The following is a 7530-nucleotide window of genomic DNA, read 5'->3' on the forward strand; positions in this document are numbered from 1 at the left end:
AATGTACAATCAGCTTGATTGTCACCTTCAGTAGACTGAGAAGAAGCCCAACCTACATCAGGAAACAGGGTTCCAGGAAGGACGAACTAAGCTGAAAGTATGGGCGGCACCATCCCCTATGCTGGAGCATTGATGGGGTGAAAGGGGGCTGATAAAGCCAAGTGGCAGAGGTTCTGTTTCTGTTGCCTCAAGGTGAGCTGCTCTGTCCACCAACCCTCCTGGCAGCCCCCAACCCCAACCCCTGGAAATCTTTCCTTCTGGTGCTTGTCATAGCAACACAGGAGTCTTCTTTAAATGTAATGTTCGTTAATCTTTGGGTTCATTCAGGCAAAGGTCTGTTTTGATCATAATTACCACTCCCTCCCACAAACACATTCAAACTCTTCCTGTAACTCCTCCCAGATCTACCCCCACTCTCACCACTTCCCAACCTCTTGTCCTTTTCTTAAAATAACTGAACAAGTCCAGTTTATGCTGCCCATGTACTCTGGTAAGTGGCCATCGACTGGACTGTACTCAACCTACCAGAAGCTGCACCCTTAAAGAAAACTAGCTCTTATTCCCCCAGAAGCCAGCAATGTCAGTAGCCCCTGAGTGGTGGGTGCTCAGGAGCCCCTCACCTGCTAAGCTGGAATGTTAACAGGTTTGATCTTGTTCTTTGTGGGGTTTTAGGCAATCACGTGCTGTGAGCTCATAAGTGCAGAGGTCCTATTTGATCTTGATTCTCCCGGACCTCTGACTGTTCCAATCTTTGACAAAAGCCCTAATACACTATCCTAGTGTGATGGGGTTTTGTTTTGTTTTGGGCTTTTTTTTTCTTTTCTTTCTGATGTGTGTGTGTGTGTGTGTGTGTGTGTGTGTGTGTGTGTGTGTGTGTGTGTGTGTGTGTACTTTTCCAATGCTCTACCAACTAAGCTATATCCTCCCCACCATGGCTTTTTTTTTTTTTTTTAAACTGTTTTGGTCTCTGTTCCTTTAATAAAATGTCTGGTTTTGGATGAAGCAGGTAGATTGCATACTCAGACTGTTTAAGGCCCTGGGTTTAATTACTAGAGTAGTAGTTCCCAAAACAACTGCATGACAGAATTGCCTGAGAATTTTTTTTCAGTGTACTAATTCTGATTTATTGATTTATTTTGCTTTAATAAGGCTGCTTTGGGGACTAGAGAGATGGCTCGGGGGTTAAGAGCACTGACTGCTCTTCCACAGGTCCTGAGATCAATTCCCAGCAACCACATGGTGGCTCACAACCATCTGTAATGGGATCTGATGCCCCCTTCTGGTGTGTTTGAAGACAGTGACAGTGTACTCATATACATAAAATAAATAAATCTTTAAAAAGAAAAGAAGGGTACTTTGGGCATGTGGATATGCCTATAATTGCAGTAACTTAGGAAGTGAATACAGGAGGATGAAGAGTTCAAGACTAGCCTGAGTAGTACAGGGAGATACTATTCTTTAAAAAAAAGGGTGGGGGAAAGGGCTGGACAGATGGGCCAGCGATTAAGAGCCCCTGTTGCTTTTGAGAAGATCTGGCTTTGGTTCCCAGCACCCATTACCAGGCAGCTCACTATCTCCTGCGACTCCAGGGGGTTTGACTCCCCATATCTTTTGGTAGCTGCACAGATGGTGCACATAACTTATGCAGGCATGCGTACATACAAAAATTAAATGTGAATACATTTTATGCTGTTCTTGGAACTTTGATAATCAGTGTAGTGTAGGACTCACTGGGATTATATCCATGGCTTTTCTACTGGACTGTCAGGATCTAGTAAGAGGAAGGCATGTCTGTGGCTTTGATGGATTGGACCACTCCCTCATGACTTCTGTATCATAACCCTCCTCCTGGTTTCCTTTCCCTCCCTCCCAGCTACTTGCACTCAGTCATCCTGCTCTCTCCTTGTCTTCCATCCCTTGGATTCCACTGTTGGCTGAGGTTGTACTCCAGGCTCTCCAGGTTCTCAGGAGATTATCTAATACCTCTACAACGCTTCACATAAGGTCTTTGCCCAGACATACAAATGTAGATCTCAACCCAATCTCAGTGATTTATGCTTGACTTAGGGTGCTGGGGATTCTGTGAGACTAGCTGTGGCAACAACAAAATCCTGTCTGCCACTGACAACAATAAGCACAAAATAGGTATTTATATTAACATCCTCAAGCGCTAACCTAGTAACCATGGCACCCAAGGCGGAGGCAGGACAATCCTGATCTGGAAACTCACTTTTGCTGTGTTGTAAGAACCTGTCTCAAACATATAGCAAAACTCTCTATGTTCTTAGGGCCTACTTTGATGTCCTATAGCCCTCCCCAAGTTGTCTCTAGACAGTCTCTTAGTCTTGACCCCAGTCTTATTTGACAAAACCACATCAGTCCTGAACTTGGCAACGTTTGAACATCACCGCTCCAGTCCATTTTCTTGTTTTCATTCATTTTCTTCCTTGCTGAAATACAGTTCTATGAACAGTGAAAGAAACTTAATTTTTAACATCTGGGGGCCTTGGGCATGGCCCAATGATAAGGAATAAGTCTCTCTGAGACCTGGACTTCACTTCTAGCACACATCAGATGATTCATAACCACCCACAACTCCAGGTCCAGGAGATTGGACGTCCTCTTATACCTCCAGGGTTACACACAGAGAAACAAACATACATTTAAAAGTTGTTTGTTGGGCTGGAGAGGTGGCTCAGTGGTTAAGAGCACTGACTGCTCTTCCAGAGGTCCTGAGTTCAAATCCCAGCAACCACATGGTGGCTCACAACCATCTGTAGTGGGATCTGATGCCCTCTTCTGGTGTGTCTGAAGACAGCTACAGTGTACTTATATATAATAAATAAATCCTTTAAAAAAAGTTGTTTGTTATTTTAAATTATGTACATATGTGTGGTTTGTATGTGTGAGGGCAATACCCTGGAGGCCTGACAAGGGTGTTGGAGCCCCTGCCGCTGGAGTTCATAGGTGGTAGTGAGCTGCCTGCAGTAACCTTGATAAGAGCAAGTGCTCTTTGTAAAATTTTGTTTGTTGGTATTTTGGCTGTATGTATGTGCATCTGGTACCTGCAGGGGCCAGAAGAGGGTGTGGGGTTACCCCCACGTGCTTCCTAGTTTTATGTCATCTTTACAGAAGCTAGAATCATTTAGGAAAAGGGATGCTCAATCGAGAAAATGCTCCCACCAGATTAGCCTGTGGTGCATTTTCTTGACTGATGATTGATGTGGGAGGACCCAGCTCTCTGTTCGGTACCACTCCTGAGATGGCAGTCCTGGGTTCTATAAGAAAACAAGCTGAGGGGTTGGGGATTTGGCTCAGTGGTAGAGCGCTTGCCTAGGAAGCGCAAGGCCCTGAGTTGGTCCCCAGCTCGAAAAAAAAAAAAAAAAAAACAAGCTGAGCAAGCCCTGAGGAGCAAGCCAGTAAGCAGCATCCCTCCATGGCCTCTGCATCAGATTCCTGCCTCCAGGTCCCTGCTTGAGTTCCTGCTCCTGTTCTTCAGTGATGGACCGTTACCTGGAAGTGTAAGATACAATAAGCCTGCCCCTCCCACCTGAGTTGCTTTTGGTCATAGTGTTTTATCACCACAACAGAACTTCTAAGACACCATGGAATCTCAGTTATATATGTTTGTGAGCCACCATGTAGTTTCCAGGAATCAAACCAGAATCCTTTGTGAGAGCAGCCACTACTGTTGACTGCTGAGCCATTCCCCAAGCCCACCCGCTAGGTGAACAGTTTAAAGTCTGGGGTTGTACCTCAGTGGTGGCCTTCCTAGCATGCATCAGGCCTTCGGATCCAGAATGGAGTGGGGGGGGGCTCATTTTTGTGACATAGCCCATTTTCTGCAGGCTCTGACACGAAACCCAGACTTATCCAAAAGAGATACTTGCTTGGGTGGTTGGCGGGGGAGGATGGGGAGTGGGGGAAGACGCTCCATTTTCCCTGCCTCTTCCTTTACTTGGACACCTTTTCTCCATCATTGTTTCTTTAAGTCACAGCAACAGCTTCCTGACTGCCCCCTCTTGGCTGTGAGTCAGCTATAATCCATCTGTCGCATCACCTCCAAAGGCTTTGCTACAAATCAAGTCTGGGGCTGGAGTAATGGCTCAGTGACAAAGAGCACTGCCTGCTTCCAGAGGACCATGGTTTGATTCCAAGCACTACGGCAGTTCACAGCTGTGTGTAGCTCCAGTTACAGGGTATCAAATGCCCTCTGCAGGTACCAGGAACACACGTGGTTCTCAGACATACATGCAGGAAAAACACTCATACACATGAATAAATTAAAAAAAAAATCAAGTCCTCCAATATTCAAAGTCTGCTTGGCTTTGCCTTTGCTTTAAAATAATCTTGAGGTTCCAAATAATGGTATGTGATGCTCTTAATGTCCTGGAATCTTCCTTGCCCTGCATGAACTCTAATTATATACCACATCCACGCTCAACTGTTCCATGTCCCCCTCCCAGAAGACTATGTGTACTCAAACCTAACAAATATTAATGCAGCATTCACTTTAGATTAACCAATTCATACCAATAGATACTGGATGCTGTCCATTCTCAATAGTGGGTGTAGCACTGACCGGAAGTCTGTTCCTTTGCAAGCTATTTCAAATTGTGTTAAATTCTGTAGAATGAATCGATTAGGAAGGTGCTAGAAAGCAAGTGAAGTGGGAAGGCTAGAAGGGAGTTTCCTCTAGGAACTGTACCTTCCCTAAGCGAGTGATGTCTAAAGAACAAGACAGGAGTTCAGCCACGCTTTGTGCTAAGATTTCATGTGGGAATTGCAGGCACAGCTCTTAAGAGAAAGAAAATGCAAACCAAGCCACTGTGGCTATAGTGAAGTGAGTATGAAAAGTGTTGTAAAATAAGGTTGGGGCGAGCTAAGTGCTTCTTTAGGGTTTAAAGTTAAAATGAGGCTGAGCATGGTTTGTATTCACAGCACTCAGAGGCTGAGTCGGCAGCATCTCAAGTTCCAGGTGAGCCTGGGCTATCTGTGGAGGCACGTGTGGTTACACATGCCTCATATCCTAGCACTTCATAGGGGGGCAGCATGAACAATAGAAACATAAGTAACGAATTAACCTCCGGTTATTTCAAATGTCTTTTTGTAAGTATTAAATCTAGAACTTCAGGATTAGACAAAACCGAAATGGCCTGTTTGGGAAATTTGGCAGTTAGCCACTTCTGATCTCTAAGGTCAGATAAACTGGTTCCTTTAACATTTGACAAGTGACACTCCCCACCCCCTTTATTTTTTAACTTTTTACTTTCAGCCAGATCTACTGCAGTTTAGTGGTTAAACTCAGTCTGAAATAATGGAATCTTGTACTTTTATTTACTATATCTCAGACTTTGGCCAGAATTTCTCAAGTCTTTAAATCGCTAAAAGGAATGTTGACATTTTATAGTCCAGGGAACCAAGGAGGGAATGGAATGTGAATAGCTGATGAAGTCTGGTTCTGTGAGGAATTCCCAAAGTCACTGCTGTCATTAGGGGGATACGATCTTGTTGCCATATAACTGCTTTTGCTCCAGACTGTACTCAACAGGAATGGGCAGGGTGAATTCAGGCTCACTTGCGTTTGGGAGTAGTTTGGTCTCTTGCCATAAAGATTATAGATTGGTCATATCATTTCTGGAATCCAAGGTGACTGTGGGAGAGTATGACTGGGGGCAGGGGATCAGGTCAGAGAGGAACAAAGTGGTATTAAGTGTGCTGGCTAGTACCTTCTTTCATTCCATTGTAGTAGTAAGTACCTTGCAGACTCTGCAGAACGGCTGTATATAAATGTAGCCATCTCTGGTAGCTTCAGAGTCAGGGACCCAAAGAAATAACTACCCTACAGTTATATGAAAACACTGACACATTCCCGAGGTTATTGGAAAGTAAGGGTAGATATGTACTGCTTCTGAAGTCACTCCTGCACCTGGAACTCGAACCTTTGGGAAATGCCCTGGGCAAACACATGCATCACAGAAAATTTGGATTAAAAAAAAAAATCCACTGAGAGATTCTTACTCAGCACACCCCAAAAAAGGGTAACTTAGGGCAGCACTGTGCTTTTGCCTTTGCACCTGAGCAATCCAGGCAAGACTTTGCAAGTAAGTGTTCTACTCTTGAGATTCTAAACTCTCAGTCTTCAAGTATTTCCTGAAGCCCTTTGCCAGTCTTTTAACCATGACTCTGAGTATTTGTTGGTCTGATCATCTGAGGCAGAATCTCTATATCCCTCTGACTATCATCTATCATGAGGATTTATCTGAAATATCTAAAGAACTCTTATTTACTAACAAAAATAAATTCTTTAAGATAGTGTTTACTGAGTAGCTCAAGATGGCCTTAAACCCTTTTGCCTCAGACACCAAGTGCTAGGATTACTGGTTTACAAAGGACTCTTCAGAGTTTGTCTGCCTGTCCATTTCCTCATTTCCATGTATGCCAAGTGCTCTCCCACTGGAATGTATTCCTAACACCAATCACTCTCTATAGTCTTTAACTTTTTCTTTAAGTTCTTTGAGACAAGGCTTCAAATTCTATGAGGCCAAAGATGACCTTAATCCTGTTATCACCAGGGGACATAGCCCTTAACTGCTGTTGGCAGACTGAAGACCTCCTCAGAGGAAGCCAAGGGGCCAGAGTTGAAGTTTATTATGTGATTAAGCATGGGAGTTGACAAGTGCTCCAAAGAGGAAGTACATCACGGTCACACTTCACGGTCTTAGCAATAACACTGACGTTATTATTTTTAAAGGTTATTTAAGAATTTGGTCACAGGTTGATCCTGAATTGTACTGTTCTCACTGTAAACACAAGAAAACAGTATCGTGATGTTCGTAGACCGTCCTTAAGCTCACATGCATGTAGGCCTCGAGCCCGTATTATTTTCTCTCTCTTATTTGAAGATGCTTCTAAATATAAAACATTGTCGATATTGGCAGGCTTCACTACAGATATTAACATCTGGAATTCTTGATTCTCAGGGGCGTGAGGTCCAGCAAGCAGCTCCTTTTTCTCCCCTTGTCCCCATAATTTTCTGTATTTCTATCCTGCCTCCTAGATGCTGGGATTGGACATGAACCACAGCAAATAATTCCTGGAAACATTTCCTTTTAGACAAAAATGAAGAAACGGAAGCTCCCCTATCCCCAGTGTAACTCGTCTACTTTGTGCATGTGCTACTGCCCAAGAATAGACTAGTCTATCGTTCGCCAGCTTCCCTCACTTAACGACGTGTCTTAAAGTCTGTTCCTTTTCTACAGCGGAGTAGCACCTCACTTGCGCCCTAACCTGATGCAACTGGAGCGTGCGATTGAAGGAGGAGCCGGCGCACAGTGATTACGGTCAATAGCGTTCTCCAGACGTCAGTGTCCGCGGGCGGGGGACTGAAGAAAGGTTTAAGCGTCGTGGGCGCGCTGTGATGACGCACGAAGTAACCTGCCTTGACCTCTGCATTCGTGGCGCGTGGAGTGGGGCGGAGCGAAGGTGCCTCGGCGGACGCATATTTATGACGTTTTGCAGCATGCGCAA

The sequence above is a fragment of the Rattus rattus genome, chromosome 10 (genome assembly GCF_011064425.1).
Source record: "Rattus rattus isolate New Zealand chromosome 10, Rrattus_CSIRO_v1, whole genome shotgun sequence".
In the NCBI taxonomy this organism is placed as follows: Eukaryota; Metazoa; Chordata; class Mammalia; order Rodentia; family Muridae; genus Rattus; species Rattus rattus.